This window comes from Mus caroli, chromosome 1 (genome assembly GCF_900094665.2).
Source record: "Mus caroli chromosome 1, CAROLI_EIJ_v1.1, whole genome shotgun sequence".
Lineage (NCBI taxonomy): Eukaryota > Metazoa > Chordata > Mammalia > Rodentia > Muridae > Mus > Mus caroli.
The window spans coordinates 41,322,599-41,343,136 of NC_034570.1; positions in this window are offsets into that span (position 1 = coordinate 41,322,599).

The window sequence follows — 20,538 nt, forward strand, 5'->3', positions numbered from 1 at the left end:
TCTCTCTCTCTCTCTCTCTCTCTCTCTCTCTCTCTCTCTCTCTGTCTCTGTCTCTGTGTGTGTGTGTGTGTGTGTGTGTGTGAGTGTGTTTTTGAGAGAGACAGACAGACAGACAGACAGATCTGTATGTTTTCATATATGGAGAATTCATATGAGTGTGCAGGTATGTTTGCTCATGAACACATATAAAGGCCAGGGCATTGGCTGTCTCCCTCTATCACCTACCTCCCTTGTTGCTTTATGACAGTTGTCACTGAATAAAAGGTCAGCATTTTAGCTAGGCTGACTGGCCAGAGAGTTCTCATGATCTGCCTGTCTCATCCCTACAATGATGAAGTTTCAAGCATTCACAGCTATGCTCAAGTCTAGGTTTTCAAACTTGGATCTTAATGCTGTGTTCTTACCTCCATTACTCTGAGCTGTCTCCCTAGCCCTTCAACTTGATTGTTAGAAGGAAAGACAGAACACAGAGCTTTAGAAGAAGTCAGGAACTCTTGATACCAGTCAACTCATATGATGGGGTTAAAAATTGGTGTATCACAACAAAGGAGTAGTGTAGGGTGGCTTCTCTTGGCCACATAGGTCAGATAGCTTATGCATGGATCAATGCCTCTTACAAGAAAAATGGGTATATTAACCTCCAGACCACTTATATGGACAGTGCCAAAGGGACTGTACACCAAAATCACCTTTAGAGACTCAAGTCAGTGTCTCTTAGGACCTCTACTTGACTATTCAGTCACTCAGCAACCGTCTTGGCTGCACTCAGACGTTTTATGGAGAAACCCTACTCTTTACCACTCCTTCTACTCCTCACCCTGCTCCTTTATGTCTACTCTGAATCATTGCAATAAACTACACATTTGCTTCTGGACCCTAACTTCTCAGTGGGGAAGGCCTCTTTAAGCAATCAGGTCTGTTTGTTCAAAACCCTCCACATGGCTCATCTGTCAGCCAAATACTGTAAATGATTTATTCTTCATATAAATATAAACAGTGAATATGGCAGCTGTATTTTTTTTACTTTATGCTAATCCCATTAACCACACAGAGAAACCAATATTTATTTAAGACTGCACCTCAATAGTTGAGCACAGTTAAATGACTTAACATAGACTTCTATGTTAATCTGGCTCCCTCCCAGCCCCATCCGTGATACTTGCATGTTATCATTGATCTGGCGCTTTCGGCTTAAGATGTCCTTCTGTGATCTCTTTCCAGACCCCTTCCTCATGGCTCCAAATCCTCCATCCTCCTGGCTGATCTGAATCTCCCTCTCTCACCTCTACTTTCTCTGGTTGGTGAATGTCCCACCCTATTATGCCTACATTTCCTCCTTTTGTCTATTAAGAGGTTTTTTATGATAATAATAAACAACCTACAGTAGGGCCAATTATGAAACAATTATGAAAATATTAGGTAAGAATTAAATTCACAATATTTAGTCCATTATGTTTGGCAACCATATAAAATATTCTACCACCTATCTTGTTTTGGTGAGTTCAGAGTTCTATATCTAAATCACTTTTTATCTTAAAATTTTTTGAGGCCTAGAACATCTTCATAAATCCTAAACAACTTATGTTTCTAGTAAGACTATGGCTATCTAGTCTTCAACCCCCTCAGATACCTAAGAAGGAATAAGTATTACCTGACTTTGCAGGAAGTACAGGGATGCAACTTCCAAAAATTATAGAAATGACAGATGGCTGATTGCCTGGACAGTCCCCAGTATTCTCTGTAGTGTTCGAGCATCTCTCTTCAGCCTTCTGATCCAGAGTATTTTACAGACCTTTTATGAAGCAAGAATTATGAAGGACTTGCTTACTCTGTCTTGGTAGAGCTTGGCAGTTGACTTCCTGCATTTGTTGTCCTTTCTGGACAGCATTCTGTCTGCAGATAAAGTTAGAGCATTTTCTTTGTCCAGCAGCTAATTTGCCACAATTGAATCAACTCCATATGGAGTTTTTTAATGCTTATCATCTTTTTGAAGTGGAATGGGGATAACTGTCAGGAACAGACCTGTCTCATAGTCAAAAAATAATAAATTAATAAAATTATATTTAAATGCTATATTCTGTAAGTCTCTGAGATTTTTGAAGACCAGTTATTTATTTATACTATATGTGAACTGTCAAACATAGTTTATTCTTAGCTATCTACTTTTTGAATAACCTTGAAAACATCTTATTATAATTATCTAAACTAGTATCTAATATAACCATGAATTTGACTATCTGGCTATTGATTTTATTTAACTATCCCTAATAGTTCATAATTTGTATTATTATCATCTAACATCTTGTAATAACAACTTTAAAAAGGACTAGAACTTTATATTGTAACTTTAAAAATTATATAAGTATAATACCTCAAATAAATGTTGAACACATATATATTATATGTATAAAAATAATTTAAATTTGTATAAATATACAATAACTATACCAATGTATCAAAAATAACTTTATTTCTGTATCAATACACAAAAATTCTGTACCAGTGTAACAAAATATGACCTTGATTTCGCATCAAAATATAAAGATCTTTACCAATGTAAGATTATGGGTATAAAATATTTTTTGGTTTAAGAGCAGATTCAATAATCCACCTCTATTTGTATAATGTCTTATAATATTTCTATATCCTTTTTCTTTTCAAACTCCTACTCTTTTTTTAAAATTTTTAATATTTTTTATTACATATTTTCCTCAATTACATTTCCAATGCTATCCCAAAAGTCCCCCATAGCACCCCCCACTTCCCTACCCACCCATTCCCATTCTTTTGGCCCTGGCATTCCCCTATATTGGGGCATATAAAGTTTGCAAGTCCAATGGGCCTCTCTTTCCAGTGATGGCCGATGAGGCCATCTTTCGATACATATGCAGCTAGAGACAAGAGCTCCGGGGTACTGGTTAGTTCATCATGTTGTTCCAACTATAGGGTTGCAGATCCCTTTAGCTCCTTGGGTACAAACTCCTACTCTTTAAGAAAGAAAGAAGGATAGAGCAGAGGAAAGGAAAGATAGAAATTCCTGAGTCTAAGCTTCTTAGTTTTCTCCCTGTCTAAGACTATAATTACTTGTAAATAATTCCTTAAAATGACAATATATGTATAATTTATAAAATGACCAACACCATCCACCCCAATTTAAGGGATTGCGATGATGGTCTCCTTATAATTGCTTCCCAATGAACTGGAATGAAGAATTCCTGTTTGGGGGCCCAAAAGGAAATTGGAAAAATGGTTAAGTCAAAAGAAAGCTATTTGTTGTCCAGTCTCTATGTGCTGAGAAAGCTCAGGACTTAAATGAATTCCTGGCATGAACAGTCTGAAAGGCTGGATGAACCACAGTCATCTGGAATCAGCCACCCTTCCTGAGGCTGTTCTGGAAGCAAGTCTCCAGAGGGAACAGAAGGCAGTCTGAAGATGGATCACGCATCTCAATGTGCTTGAGGGTGACTCTTATCAGAGCTGCAATTTTGGTTACTATTTTTTATTTTATAAACTTAAAACTTTTAGAGGTAATATGTGTTTCCATATTAATACAACATGAAATGTGTACTCAGATTAATTAAAGATGAATTTTTGTTGCTAGTTTGAAAAACTGAAAGACAGCTGTCTTTCTTTAGGTGCTTGTTTGATCATATAACTAAACTGTAATATTAATCTTCATTCATGTTATACAAAAATATGACATGATGAATCTTGAGGACTCTTGTAGCCAACAAGATTCATTGATGATGAATAGTTGAAGTTATGGCTAGAGCCTCCCCCTGAGCTGGATCCCAATTTGGGCCTGTCAGTGGACCTCCTTTTCTTCAGGCTGTTCTCCAGTTTTGTCCTTTCAGTTCTTTCACACAGGAACAATTCTGGATCAGAGTTTTTGACTGTGGGATGGCAACTCATCCCTCCCTGTTTTTCTATTGGAGGTGAGCTCTACAAGCTCCCTCTGTCTACTGTAGGGCATTTCATCTAAGGTCTCCCTTTGAGGCCAGAGAGTCTCTCACCTCCCAGGTCTCTGGAACGTTCTAGAGGGTTCCCTACCTCCTACCTCCAGAGGTTACCTGTTTCCATTCTTTCTGGTGGCATTCAGTGCTTCAGTCCTGTTCCCCACCTCCCCAATAACTAATCATGTTCCCCTCCCTGTTCCCTCTCCCACCAAAAATATCTCCCTCCCTCCCACCCTTCCTCCTTCATGTGATTGCCTTCTCCCTCACAAGTGGGATTGAGATATCTTCACATGGCCCCTTCAGTTTGTTAGCCTTCTTGAGTTCTGTGGATTGTATCCTGGGTATTCTGTACTTTTTAGTCTAACATCCACTTATTAGTGAGTACATACTATGAATGTCTTTTGGGGTCTGAATTACCTCACTCACGATATTTTCTAGTTCCATCCATTTGCCTGTAAAACTCATGATATCCTCGTTCTTAATAGCTGAGTAGTATTCCATTGTGTAAATGAACCACATTTTCTGTATCCATTCTTCTGTTTTAGGACTTGTGAGTTGTTTCCAGCTTCTGGCTGTCACAAATAAGGCCACTATGAACATAGTGGAGCATGTGCCACTGTGATATGGTGGGACATCTTTTGGGTATGTGCCCAAGAGGGGTATAGCAGGGTCTTCAGGTAGATCTATTTCCAATTTTCTGAGGAAACTCCAGATTGATTTCCAGAGTGGTTGAACCAGTTTGTAATCTCACCAACAATGGAGGAGTGTTCCTCTTTCTTCACATCCCTGACAACGGGTGCAGTCACCTGAGTTTTTGGTCTTAGCCATTCTGATTGGTGTAAGGTGGGATCTCGGTGTCGTTTGATTTGCATTTCCCTGATGACTAAGAATTTTGAACATTTCTTTAAGTGCTTCTCAGCCATTCAAAATTCCTGTGTTGTGAATTCTTTGTTTAGTTCTATACCCCATTTTTGATTGGGTTGTTTGGTTTCTTGGTGGTTAGCATCTTAAGTTCTTTAAATATTTTGGATATTAACCCTCTATCAGATGTGCAGTTAGTGAGGTTTTTTTTTTTCCCCCAATCTATAGGTTGCCTATTGTCTATGTCCTGCCGGGGCTGTGGGTGTGGGGGGAAGGGGGGAGTGGGAGAGAACCCGTGTCCCTCCAGAGTCCCAGTGCTCTGGGCAGGCAGGAATGACTGCTGCATGCTTTCCACATAGCCAGCTCGGCAGGTGGTGAACACGGGCGGTCCTAGGCACCAGGTTCCCAGCTTCAGGCATCCCATATACCGGTAGACACCACAGAAGAGCTAAGAACAGAATGAGGGCCCTGGGAGTGGTTCACCAGCCCTGGGGCGGAAGAGAGGAGAGGGCATGGGGAGAGGGCACTTGCAGCACAGGATGGCCTTCTGGCAGGAGGTTAGACAAGGCTCATTAAGAGAAAGCCTATCCCATTGTTCAAGCACAGCCGGCCTTGATGAGCAGAGACAGTTTATGGTTTTAGAGCTTTATTGTAGAAAGGCAGAGGGAAGGAGAGAAGGTAGAAAAAGAGAGAGGCTGGCCATGACCACGTGGAGAGAGGGGGGAAAGGAAAGAGAGAAGGAGGGCTAGAGAATAAGAAAGGTGAGAGCTTAAAGAGAGCAAGGAGGGACCAAGCAGACCCTCTTATAGTGAGTGGGCTGAGCTATCTTGCTGTTGCCAGGTAATTGTGGGGAGGAGGATACCTGGCTATAGTCAGGTAACTGTGGGGGTGAAGTCTAGCCAGAATGCCAGAAGCTTGGGGCATTGTCTGTGTGACTGATAGTCACAGAATTATGGAGTTGGGGGCTCTGTGGTTTCAGGCATCTGATTCTGGGAACATAGCTCACTTTTCTGTCTCTTGTAGAGTTCTCTACTGGGTCACCAGAACAAGCACCATTCAACCAAAATAGGCTGCCTATCACAGTCCCACAGTGTCCTTTGCCTTACAAAAGCTTTCCAGTTTCATGTGGTCCATTTATCAGTTCTTGATCTTAGAGCCTGAGCCATTGGAGTTCTGTTTGGGAAATTTTCCCCCTTGCCAATGAATTTGAGGCTTTTTCCCACTTTCTCTTCTATTAGATTCAGTCTATCTGGTTTTACATTGAGGTCCTTGATGCACTTGGACTTGAGCTTTGTACAAGACGACAAATATGGATCTATTTTCATTTTTCTACATACAGACTGCCAGTTAGACCAGCACCATTTATTGAAGATGCTTTCTTTTTTCCATTGTATATTTTTGGCTTCTTTGTCAAAGGTCAAGTGTCCATACATGTGTAGTTTTATTTCTGGGTCTTAATTTGATTCCATTGATCAACAAGTGTGTCTCTGTAACAATACCATGTAGGTTTTATCACTACTGCTCTGTAGTATAGCTTGGGGTCAGGGATGGTGACTCCTTCAGAAGTTCTTTTATTGTTAAGAATTGTTTTCACTATTCTGGGTTTTTTGCTTTTCCAGATGAATTTGCGAATTGCCCTTTCCATGTCTTTAAAGAATTGTTTTGGGATTTTGATGGGGATTGTGTTGAATCTGTAGATTGCTTTTGGTAGGATTTATTTTATGTATTCACCATTGTTCTCTTTAGACACACCAGAATAGGGTGTCAGACCCCATTACAGATGGTTGTGAGCCACCATGTAGTTGCTGGGAATTGAACTCAGAACCTCTGGAAGAGCAGTCAGTGCTCTTAACCACTGAGCCATCTCTCCAGCTCAGGATGGCCATTTTTACTATGTTAATTTTGCCAATCCATGAGCATAGGAGATATCTCCATTTTCTGAGATCTTTGATTTCTTTCCTGGGAGACTTGAAGTTATTGTCACACAGACCTTTCACTTGTTTGGTTAGAGTATCCCTAAGATATTTTATATTATATGTTACTATTGTGAAGAGTGTTGTTGCCCTAGTTTCTTTCTCAGCCTGTTTTCTTTTTTATAAAGGAAGGCTACTGATTTATTTAATTTTATATACAGCCACTTTGCTGAAGTTGTTTATCAGCTGTAGAAGTTCTCTGGTAGAATTTTTGGGCTTATGTATACTATCATATCATCTGCAAAGAGTGATGCCTTTATTTCTTCTTTACCAATTTGTATCTCCTTCTTTGCCTTTGATCTCCTTTTGTTGTTTTATTGCTCTAGCTAGAACTTTGAGTACTATATTGAATAGATATGGGGAGAGTAAGCACCCTTGCTTTGTCCCTAGTTTTAGTGGGATTGCTTCAAGTATCTCTGTTAAATTTGATATTGGCTGTTGGTTTTCTGTAAATTGTTTTTCTTATGTTTAGGTATGGTCCTTGAATTCCTGATCTCTCCAACACTTTTAACATGAAGAGGTGTTGTATTTGTCAAATGCTTTCTCAGCATCTAAGGAGATGATCATGTGATTTTTTTCTTTGAGTTTGTTAATATATTGGATTACATTAATGGACTTTGGTATATTGAACCAACTGTACACTTCTGGGATAAAACCTACTTGAAAATGGTGAATGATGGTTTTGATGTGTTCTTAGACTCAGTTTGTGAGAATTTTATTGGGTATTTTTGCATCAATATTCATGAGCAAAATTGTCCTGAAATTCTCTCTTTCTGTCTTTTTTTTTTTTTTTTTTTTGATTCTTCTGTGGTTTACGTATCAGAGTAATTGTGGCTCCACAGAATGAATTAGGTAGTTTCTTCTATTTCTATTTTATGGAATAGTTTGAAGAATATTGGTATTAGGTCATCTTTGAAGGTCTGGTAGAATTCTGCACTAAATTTATCTGACCCTGGGCTTTTTGTTGTTGTTGTTGGGTTTTTTGTTTGTTTGTTTGTTTGTTTGTTTGTAACTTCTTCTATTTTCTTCAGGGATATGGGCTTGTTTAGAAAGTTTACCTACTCTTGATTTAACTTTGGTTTAAGGTATCTGTCTACAAAATCAGTCATTTCATCTAGATTTTCCAGTTTTGCTGAGAATAGGTTTTTGTAGTAGGATCTGATGTTTTGTTTGTTTGTTTGTTTTATTTCCTCAGTTTCTGTTGTTATATCTCCCTTCATTTCCAATTGTGTTGATTTGGATATTTTCTCTGGGCCCTTTAGTTAGTTTGGCTAGAGGTTTATCTATCTTGTTGATTCTCTCAAAGAATCAGCTTTTGGTTTTGTTGATTCTCTATATAGTTCTTTGTTTCCATTTGGTTGATTTCAGCCCTGAGTTTGACTGTTTCCTGCTGTCTACTCCTCTTAGATGTTTTTTTTTCTTCTTTTGTTCTAGAGCTCTCAAGTGTGCTGTTAAGTTGTTAGTGTAGGATCTCTCCAATTTCTTTACCAGGGCACTTAGTGCTTAGAATTTTTCTCTTAGCACTGCTTTCATGTGTCCCATAAGTTTAGGTATGCTGTGTCCACATTTTTATTGAATTCCAGGAAGTCTTTAATTGCTTTTTAAAATTTCTTCTCTGACCAAGTTAGCATTGAGTAGCGAGTTGTTCAATTACCATGGGTGAGTTTTCTGTTATTTTTGTTGTTATAGAAGACCAGCCTTAGGCCATGGTGATCTGATAAGATGCATGGGGTTATTTCAGTCTTCTTCTATTGGTTGAGGTTTTTTGGTGACTGATTATATGGTCTTTGGAGAAGGTACTATGAGATTCTGAGAAGAAGATGTATTCTTTTGTTTCATGGGGAAATGTTCTGTAGATATCTGTTTACATTTGATTCATAACCTTTATTAGTTTTACTGTGTCTCTGTTTAGTTTCTGTTTCAATGACCATTCATTAGTGATAGTAGGGTGTTGAAGTCTCATACTATTTTTGTGTGGTGTTCAATGTGTGTTAGGAGCTTAAGTAAAGTTTCTTTTATGAATCTGAGTGTGCTTGCATTTGGGGCATAGATGTTCAGAATTGAGTCTTTCTTTTGGTGGATTTTTCCTTTGAAGTGTCCTTTCTCCTCTTGCTTGATAACTTTTGGTTGAAAGTCTATTTTACTGGATATTAGGATGGCAAGTGCAGCTTGTTTCTTGGGGCCATTTGCTTGGAAGACTTTTTTCCAGCCTTTTACTCTGGGGTAGTTTCTGTCTTTGTTATTGAGGTGTGTTTCTTGTAAACAGTAAAATTCTGGACCATGTTTGAGTTCCAGTCCGTTAGCTTATGTCTTTTTGTAGGTGAGTTGAGTCCATTACTATTGAGAGATATTAAAGACAGATGATTGTTAGTTCCTGTTATGTTTGTTTTTATGAGTGGCATTATGTGCATGTGATTCTCTTCTTTTGGCTTTTTTGTGAGATGACTAATATCTTGTTTTTTCTTTGGTGTAGGTACCCTCCTTGTGTTGAAGTTTCCTTTCTAGGATTCTCAGTAGGGCTGGGTTGGTAGCTAGGTATTGTTTGAATTTGGTTTTGTCCTGGAATATTTTGGTTTCTCCATCTATGTTGATTGAAAATTTTGCTGGATATAGTAGCCTGTGCTGACATTTGTGTTCTCTTAGACTTTCTGTTGAGAAGTCTGGTGCAATTCTTATAGGTCTACCTTTATATGTGACTTGGCCCTTTTCCTTTGCAGCTTTTAATAGTCTTTCTTTGTACTGTGCATTTAATGTTTTGATTATCATGTGACAAGAACATTTTATTTTCTGGTCCAATCTATTTGGTGTTCTGTAGGCTTCTTGTACATTTTTGGCCATCTCTTTCTTTAGGTTGGGTAAGTTTTCTTCTATGATTTTGTTGAAACCATTTTCAGGTCCTTTGAGCTGGGAATCTTCACTCTCCTCTATTCTTATTATTCTTAGATTTGGTCTTTTCATTTCTTGAATGTTTTGGGTCAGGAGTTTTTTATGTTTTGAATTTTCATTGACAGTTGTGTTAATATCTTCTAAGATATCCTGTACACCTGAGATTTCCTCTTCTGTCTCTTATAATTTATTGGTGATGCTTACATCTGTAATTCCTGACCTCTTTCCTGGGTTTTCCATTTCAATTTTTACCTCCATCTGTTTTGTCTTTATTGTTTCTACTTCTACTTTTAGGTCTTGGAATACTTTGTTCAATTCCTTCCTGTTTAATTGTGTTTTACTGTATTTCTTTAAGGGATTTCTTTTTTTCTTCTTCTTCTTCTTCTTCTTAAAGGGCTTCTACTTGTTTACCTGCATTTTCCTCTATTTCTTTCAGTGAGTTATTTATATCATCCTTAAGTGACTCTATTATCCTTTTTAGATAAGATTTTAGATCAGCTTCCTGATTTTCAGATGTGTTATTGTATCCAGGGCTTGCTGTGGTGAGAAAACTGGGTTCTGATGATGCCAAAGTATATTGGTTTCAGTTGCCTATCATCTTGGGCTTGCCTCTCACCATCTGTTTATCCCTGGTATTTACTAGTCTGGGTGTCTCTGCCTGGAGCCTGCCTTTTGTGTACCTGGGTTCCTTCAGGTCTCCTGGTATGCCTGTGGCCCTGGCTGTAGCTTACCTCCTGTGGGGCCTTCAGACTGTGGGGTCTTCAGAGGGGTATGTACACTGGTGACCTGTTGCCCTGGCTGCAGTGGCTTTTCTGGGAGGCCTTCAGACTGTTGGGGCTTCAGAGGTGCAGTCAAGCTGTTGCCAGGGAGGCTTTCACACTGTGTGATCAGTTGCCCTGCATGCAGAGGAACTCCTGGGATGCCTTCAGGTTGTGGTGTCTTCAGGAGATCAGAAGCATTTCTTTCCAAGTACAATTGGATCTTTCAGTAACTGCTTGTCCTGATGGATTTGCTGTATACCTATAATATGCTTTATAATACAATGCATAATTTTTTTATTTTATTAGAGACATATGCCAGAGCATTGTTAGTCTGAATTTGTCTAGGAATATCCCTAATTACTATAACTTCTAATAAATGGACAATAACATAATCAGCCCTTTCAGAGCTCAAACCAGTTACCCATTGGGATCCTGACTATGTGTCTATCATAAGGTGCACACATTTCAGGTACCAAAATCTATAAAATGAAATATATTCATTTGCCAAATTTCATTTCTCTGAGAACCCTTAGGGTTACTTCCTGCAGGTAATGAAGTTTGGTTATACAAAGAACAAGTAGGGCATTTCTTTATCATTTCCTTGACTTGTTGCCAAGTGATAGATAATTCTTTCTTTAAACTTTTCCTATTAACATGGTGTTTTTAAATGAAATTCTGAAGCTTCTAGGCATATTTCCTATCAGTAGTTGATCAGTTTCATTGTTACCTTGTGCTAGAAGCTCTGATAAACCCATATGGTATCTGATATGTGTTATAGATAATGGATGATTTCTATTTCCGATTATTTGTTGCAGTTGACTAAACAGTGAAATCAATTCAGAATCATCCTGAATAAGTTCAGCAGTTTGTATATGCAAAACAACTCTATATATTGAAAGTCAGTTACTATATTAAGAGAGTCTTGAAAATCTAATACCATAAAGATTGCATATAATTCTAATTTTTGAACTGAATTATACTTTTTTCTTGCTTGTATCTTCTGTTTTATGCCCTGTCTTTTTTTATTTGTATCAGTGTAAAATGTGGGCCTCCAGAAGTTGGAGTTCTTTTTATTATTTGAGGGAGAATCCAATTGTTTCTTTTTATAAACTGAAGCTGCTTGCTTTGGAGGTATTTGTTATTAATTTCTCCCTGAAAATTACTGCAAGCTCTTTGCCAGTGTTCATAATGAGGCATTCTCTGCATTAGTAAAAGATACCACAATCTGTTTGATCTATTCAAGGTATTTGATGAAATCTCATTTTTCCCTTTAGAATCAATTCAGAAACTTTTCATATAGATTTTAATTTTTTACTCTGTGTGCTAAAAATATACACTCTAAGATATAATCTTCCCTTTGCATAAAAATTCCTGTGGGAGAATGAGTAGAAGGCAAGATAACTCAGATGCAGGCCATCTTTGGGTCAATATGATCTAGATGTATATCCTGTAGTTTCTTATCTATCAGAGCCAACTCCTTCTCAGAATCAGTTGATAATTTTCTTGGGCTATTTAAATCTTTATCATCTTGTAAGTTTTCAGAAAAGTCACTCAGCTGTTGAATAGTCAAGCCAAAGCCAGTTAATATCTCCCATTAATTTCTGGAATTCTTCAGTCCTTAATTAGTATCTCCTAATTTGTACCTTTTGTGATCTAGTCTTTTGTAGACTTATTGCATATCCTAGATAATTAATAGACACTCCTCTTTGTATTTTTTCCCCAAGGGTAATTAATCTCAAACAAGGCAATTTTTTTTAAAATTTCTTCAAGCATTCTTTCCAAGGTTATTTTGTATCTGAATCAGCCAATAAAATATCTTCCATATAATGGTAAATTTTAGATTGAGGAAATTGTTTATGAATTATCTCCCATGGCTGTTGAACAAAATATCGACACAAGGTAGGACTGTTTAACATTCCTTGTGGTAGGACTTTCCAATGCTATCCTTTTATTGGAAAGTTTTTATTAAATGTAGGTATTGGGAAAGCAAAACTTTCCTTAACATGTTCATGTGAAAAAAAAATCTTTTAGATCAATCACTATGATAGACCATTCCTTAGGTATCAAGGAAGGCAATGGGATCCCAGGTTGTAAAGAACCCATTGGCTAAATGATTTTATTAATTGCTTTGAGATATGTCAACATCCTCCATTTACCAGATTTCTTTTTAACAACAAATACTGGAGAATTCCTAGGACTGGTGAACTATTCTATATATTGAGCCTCTAGTTGATATTGGATTAGCCTTTCTAGTGCCTGTGATTTTTCTTTTGTCGTAGACCATTGTTCAATTCAAATACATTGACCAGGCCACCATCTTAGTGGTAAGGCTGTTGGTGTTTTTCAGCAGTGTTTCTCCCATATAAAGTTTGAGAGTCAGTTTTTGTTGTGCCCTGTTTTTAGACAGTTTGGACAACCCATTACTGTTCTTGATAAAATTCTTTAATATTTTCATTAGATACTTTTTTTTTAAAATTTTATGGCTTGTCCCTGAAGTTGAAGAAATGGCAATCCTTGTTTCCCACTGTTGTAATAGATCTCTTCCCCATAAATTCATGGCTATATCAGCCACATATGGCTTTAATTTTCCTATTTGGCCTTTTGGTCCTATACATTTACACCTTTTTATACTTTGTTTTATCTGGGATAAAGTAACAACTCCTTGAAACTGGATATCTGTCTCCTGAAGAGGCCTATATGGAGGCCATGATTTTGGAGAGATTATGGTTACATCTGCTCAGGTATCAACCAGTTCCTTTAATTTTAATATTATTTATTAACACCTCTAGTCAAAACTATAGAGGTTTTCCAAAATATGTTTTGTTGTTGTTGTTGTTTTGTTCTTGTTTTTGTTTTATCTATTGAAGTAGTTTTGATTTTGATACCTGGGTTTTTAATGTCTATTTTTAGAGCAGTGTTTTTGTTTTGTGGATGAGTATTTCTGCTGTTGCCCTGGATTGGCTGATTTGAATTAGTATTAGGATCTGGAAGAGGCCCCCCTGGGAGTTTTTGATAGTAAGTTACCCTATTTATCTGCTGATGACTTACATTCATTAATCCAATGTTGGCCTTTGCCATCTTTTGCATATACCAGATGGCATAGGATCTCTTTTAGACTCAATTTGGTTTTCTTTGTAATTTCTTTTGAAATGACTTTGTTCACTAAATTTGGATGTTTTTTAATTTGGCCTTTCTCATAACCCCTAGGGATGGCTTTTCCTATTAAGGTTTCTCAGAAGAATGAGATTTAACACCAATCATATTTCTTATTAATTAATTAACTTATTTATTTATTAAATTTATTTACATTTCAAGTGTTATCCCCTCACCTGGTCTCCCCTTACCAATCATATTTCTAATCCATTCATCAATAGATGTTGATCATGCCCTCAATGGTCTAATCACCTGTTGGTATTCAGTGTTAGCTTTCCAAACACCAAAGATTTGATTAGTGCCTTTTTAATTAATGGATCTGATATCATTCTATCTATAGCTGAAGTTAATCTTTGAAAACAGTAAGTGAATGTTTCTCTTGGGCCTTGTACAACCTGGGTAAATGGCTCAAATCTTTTTCCTGTTTCTTCAATCTTGTCCCAGGCGTTTAAAGTTGCTATGTGAAATAATGTCAAGGATTCTCCATCATTTGTAGTTTGTATTTCTATAGCAGAATAATGACCTTCACTTAGCAGTTGGCTTTTAGAAATATTGACATCTCTGGCTCTATTTTTCTGTGCTATCTCTTTAGTTTCTTTCTACCATGAAAGCCATTGTAACTGTGGCCCACGTTCTAATATTGCTCTTGTCACATTTCGGTCTTGGGGGATTATTCTATTTTTGCTCACTCAAGAAGCCAAGATTTGTTTATGAATGGTGAATTCATACCATAATTATTTACACTTTTCCTTAAATTTTCTCAAATCCAGCACATCCATGGGTGCCATTTGAATTCATTATACATTTGTGGATCATTTGCATCTGCTGGCCTTTGCTATTTACTTTTAGCCAAATAGGCTAAAGTTTGTCTTCAAACAAATTTTGGTGGAGAGAGCATGTAAATAAGAAATAAGAATAAGCCTGAGTTGGATGTTACAGTGAGCAGCAGCTAGCTCATGTCAGCTATGTGTAGTAGATAAGAGTTGGATGAGCAGCCTGCTCATGTCAGGTCTCTGTAGCAAACAAGAATGAGGTAGTATGTAATGATGTGATGCTAGCGTGTGATTGGCTAGAGTGTGACTGTCCCTTGTAGCCTATAAAAGCAGAGGCTCACAGCAGGCAGGCAAAGACCCTGATGTTGTGACAGCTTTGGATCATGTATGGCAGTGGATCCTTCTTTCACTATCTCCCTTAGAGCTCTGGTTAGTTCTGTGCCTGTCGTGCTGTCTTGCTCTCTGACCAGAGGATAACTGACTTCCTCCCTGACTGTATTGAGATAGAGGGTCCAAAAGAAGGAGCCACCACCCAAGACATGCTGAGTGACAAACAGATTGTGAGTTTTGCCTGTGAGCCTCTTTGCCACTTGCTTCTGAGTCATGTACCTGGTAAGTGTGTAGTAGACTGATGCTTGTCATTGTAGTGTTGAGCCTTGCCTGTGAGCCTCTCTGCCAATTGCTTCTGAGTCAGGTACCCCATGCATGTGTTCTGATACTTGTCCTTGTAGTGAATAAACCTTGAGATCAAATGGTATCTGGACTTTGTCTCTCCCTCCCAGCCTTAAGCTGGACATGGCTCACAACAGTTGTCATAGTCGGCAGAATTCCAATTTCAAAGTGGAATCCTGAGAAGGAAACTGGATTCTGTAAGGACTATAGTAGTCCTAATTATTCTAAATTTCACCAAATTGTCAATAAGTCTCTAGTTGTACAAAATTACTTGCAGCCCAGGCACAGAACTAACCAGAGCTCTAAGGGAGATGGTGAAAGAAGGATCCACTGCCATGCATGATCCAAAGCCAAATGCTGCTGAAGCCAACTGGTGCTGAGGCAGGAGGAAGAATCAGTGATGAGGGACTGGTAATCAATGGTGATTACCAGTACTTTGATGCCAACTGCTAAACGTGTGTTAGGAAGAACAGAAGGTACATGGAAAAGCATGAGCCAATTACCAACACCTTGATGCCAACTGCTGCCCACGCAATAGGAAGAGTGGAAGGTGTGGAAAAAGGTGCTCCTGAAAGGGGGAATTACCAATACCTTGATGCCAACTGCTACCTACACTGTAGGAAAAGCATAAGGTTCAGAGAAACCCATCAAGACTGGTTGGCCAAATGCCCAGAGAGAAGGGCAGATACATTATTGGAAAAACTAATAAGAAACCTAGTCTAAACTAACTTTGGGTACTATCTAAAAAAGAAAACTATCAAAGTTCTATACTCCCTTGCATATATGATAACACCAGAATGAAGAAAAGAAGAAGGAGGAGGAGGAGGAAGAGGAGGAGGAGAGAGAGAAGGAGAAGAGAAGGTGCAGGAGCAGGAGCAGGAGCAGGAGCAGGAGCAGGAGCAGAAGGAGAAGGAGAAGGAGAAGGAGAAGGAGAAGGAGAAGGAGAAGGAGAAGGAGAAGGAGAAGGAGAAGGAGAAGGAGAAGGAGAAGGAGAAGAAGAAGGAGGGTGAAGATTGAGTTACCTCTAACAAGTCCACAAGCAGTATAGCCACTGGTAGAGCACACAGCTAGTAAAGAAGTTCCAGCAATACAGATGGAAACTGTAGTGGACATAGATAAAGACAGACTAATGGGCAACAGGCTAGCTGCTAAAATAACTAAGAAATGGGAAGCAAACAATTCCTTTAAACATGCTTACTAATCCAGGGTTAGTACACCTAGAAAATTCACATTATTTGTAACAAAGATGAGGAACAGCTCCAGCAACAAATAGGCATTAGACCATAGACTCCTCCAGAATGATGTCAGAGAATGTTTAAACTTAATTTTGTAGTTGTGAATTGGTCCCTCTTATAATTTCCTCTTGTTAACCCATCTCCAAATTGATATCTGCCTTCATCCTTCAAATCACCTGCTCTAGATTCCTCATGTTTTCCCTCTTTGCCATTGCTTTAAACTTTCCAGTGCAAAATACTTATCTACACTGAGATTCAATTGTATAGGGTCTTGTATTTTCTTTTATCTATTAAACTTGATATATTAACTTAAAAAAAGAACTAAGTCAGTTGAAACAAGAATACGTCCAGAATGGAATGGAAGATGCATCCTCAATGATAAAGCTCTGGGGAAAAGGAGCAGACACAGTTATGCTGCTAGAGTTAGAGATGAGGAAAATTAAGGGCCTAGTAGAGAACCCAGAAGTGTATGACGCTTTAGAGCAAGGAGCAAGTCATTGACACCCTCTCCTGGACTGGATAACTGCCACCTGAAGATACACATTTCCATCTTTAGGCCTTACAAAATTTGAAGCAGCAGTAAAATGGAACCCTTTCCAAGAGGCCATTCACTAGTGAGAAGACTAGGAGTTTTCTAGTTATTATATAATGAAGCAGCTACACCACAGGCTCCTCCATTTATACCACAATTCAAAAGAAGTTTAACTAAGGGGACATCACCACACATGAGAATTAATTTGGAAGGACCACTTCACAACTGCAGAACTGTTTTTGAGGAAATTGATTTATTCAAAGGATACAGAGAGTTAAACCAAGAAAAAGTAGTAACATTAAATATAAGAAGAAAGCCATTCAAATTAGGAAGAACAACCAGATTTTTCAGACCATCCACAAACATTAGACTCACAGAAAACCTGGAATGCCATTTGTGAAAAGAACCCTACAAAGGGGTACACCAAATATTTTTGGATGGAACAAACCTAAGCCTTTTTTTAGGGAACAGAAGGACTCCACAAATGTGGCCATCAGTATCAAGGAATGTTCACTGTCCAATTATAAGAAAGCAAACAAATATACCTTTCAACAGGAATCAAATCAGGTGCCAATAAGACCATATATTATGTTGCTCCTAAGAATTAAGAATAAGAAGATAAATATTAGATGACTAATTGACACAGGCAGTCATATATATATATACATATATATATATATATATATATATATATAGAGAGAGAGAGAGAGAGAGAGAGACCAGTTTTTAATATATATATATATATATATATATATATATATATATATATACCAGAAAAAATAATTATACAAGGAGTGGCAGAAGAATCTATAGTGCCAGTATATATGTTAGAATTAGTGGTATATGACAAAATAATTCCCTTGGATTTTGCATGCTGCTGTGCACCAGAAAATATGTTAGGCTTTCTAACAATTTTTAAAATTTTTCCTGATTTTCTAAATTTTAAAAAGATTGCCAAAGTAAAATGTAAAAAGCAGAAGTAAAACAAAGTCTCTTAGGCTAGCAATAATTAAAGCTTCACTTATGTCAAAGTCCCCAATTCAAGGAGGAAATGAGGAGATATCTGAAACCGTTGAAACTCTACTAAAGGAAGGTGTGATTGAACCGACTCACAGCTTCAATTTTAAGAGTCCAATTTGACCAGTTTTAAAACCACATGCTAAATGGTAAATTGTCCCTTAAACTGCCAGGACAATTACCAGATGTAGAATATATGTTCATGAGGATTAAGAAAACAACACCAAAATTGCCGGCAACTATAGATTTGTCAGACATGTTCTTTGTCATATCACTGCACCCACAAAGCAGAGAGAGAATACACGACATTTACTTGGCAAGGAACACAGTACCAATGTTTTAGAGTACCACAGGGATACATAAACAGCCCAATAATTGCCCACAACATTCTAAGATGGCCACTGAATAAGGTCACACCAGCACCTAACTATAGTATATATTCATATGTTGATGACCTTTTGAAAATAGGACAAGAAAAGGAAAATATACAAAAACAGTAGACCAAACCATATGAGTATTGAGAGATGATGGTTAGGCCATCAATAAGGTTAAGGTATCAGGACCAGATACAAAGATCAAGTTCTTGGGTGTAATGTGGTCCACTACAGGACCAGAAATACCTACAGAAGTCATAAGTAAGTTAGAAAAGCTTAAAACAACAACCAAGAAAACAGGTACAACATCTTATTGGATTATTTGGATATTGCAGACAACATATACCATATTCACAAGTCACCCTTGTATAATGATAGAAGGAAAGCAAATTTACTTCATTTGGGATAAAGCCCAAGAACAAGCTGTAGAAACAGTGCTAGAATATATAAAGGAATATTCCAAACTACAATACATTCAACAAGATGATACAGTATATTTAAACATACTGTTTCTAAAACAGTATGGAAACTAGGATGTCTTTGCCAAAAGAAATGGTAGAGAATGGCCAGTAGGCTTCTATTGTAAACGCTTCCCATAGTTGGAAAACAAATTCTCTCTATTTGATAAAGCAATTTGGACAACATATGAGGCCTTAAAGTCTTGCCATAGCATGCTGCAGAACAACCAAGGAATAATCAGAACCACCATCCTGATCCTAGAATGGATCCAGGCACCGGAGGAAGCATGGGTCAGTCTACCCATGGAAGGAAAGTACGACAGTGAAAATGGTAACCTGTCTGCATGTGGGTCGGTGCCAAAGGCATCGGAGTCGATATTTCAGGCTAACTGCCTTATGATTCTACAGGGATTATCAATCATACCAAATGCCACCCCTCCCCAGAAACAGGAACCACTAGGGCATTGGGGGACAGGAGAGTTCCAAACTTCCCTGGTTAATGCCTAGTTTACAGATGGCTCTGCACCAGTAAACAGAACATGGTCTTGTGGAAGGCAGGAGCCTACAGAGCAGGTAATGGAAGAGTGATCACAAAACAAGGAACAGCTAAATCTGTGCAACATGAAGAAGCAGTAGCAGTCATGCTAGAAGCAGGGCAAAGCCACAAAGAAAAACAAAATATACTGCATTTGTTCACCAACTCATGGCATGTAGCCACTGGTATGTATAGCCATATGGTCAGGAAAATGGAAAATGAATGATTGGGAAACTAATGGCAAAGATATATGGTCCAAGGAATTTTGGATGGAATTATATAATATAGTCAAAGAAGTTAAGGTAAATGTATACCGTGTGAATGCCCATACTAATAAAGAAGGTGACCAATATAGACATAATGGTACAGTGGATATATTCACCAGCCTAGCAATTAGATTAAAACAAAATTGGAAAGCAGAACAGATATACTCCAACAAATTAAGGTTTAAAGCAGAATGGAAGCCAATACCAACTAGAACCTTAGAGACAGATATTACCACTGAAGAAGTATTAAAAATACATGAGACACTGGAGATGCAGGAACATGTCATTTTCCATTGGTTTCCAAGTAGAAATTTTGTTTTGTTTTTGTTTTTTCAAGACAGGGTTTCTCTGTATAGCCCTGGCTGTCCTGGAACTCACTCTGTAGACCAGGCTGGCCTCGAACTCAGAAATCTGCCTGCCTCTGCCTCCCGAGTGCTGGGATTTGGTTTTGATGTTTTTTCTCAGACAATTATAAGCTATGTTGGGGGTCTGTGTCTTTCCAATGCTGCCTTCTACTCCTACAGGGTAGCACGTATGTGTTGTAGTGCTATAAGTGTAAGAGTTTGCTTTTCACCATGGTGTCACTGTTGTCCATAGTTGTGGAATGGTGTCAGTAAGTACTAACAGCTGTTTGTAATGTTTATGCCAGATGCCATTGGTTTCCACTGTTTTATGTCTGGGAATTTTCTAGTTCTAATACCATAGTCCCAGGCTGTTGCTGTACCATGGTAAATTAGGGAATTCTGCTATGCATAGCCAATTTGTTGTGTTCCATTCCTGTATTAAAGTTTCATCTAGTTTTGCTTTCAAGGAATTGGGGCATCTGTTCCCATATGGCTTGGTCAAAGATAGCATCCATTGGATGGAGCACAGGGTCCTCATTGAAGGAGCTAGAGAAAGTACCCAAGGAGCTGAAGGGGTTTGCAGCCCTATAGGAGGAACAACAATATGAACTAACCAGTACCCCTGGGACTAAACCACCAATCAAAGAAAACACATGGTGGGACTTGTGTCTCTAGCTGCATATGTAGCAGAGAATGGCCTAGTCTATCATCAATGGGAGGAGAGGCCCTTGGTCCTGTGAAG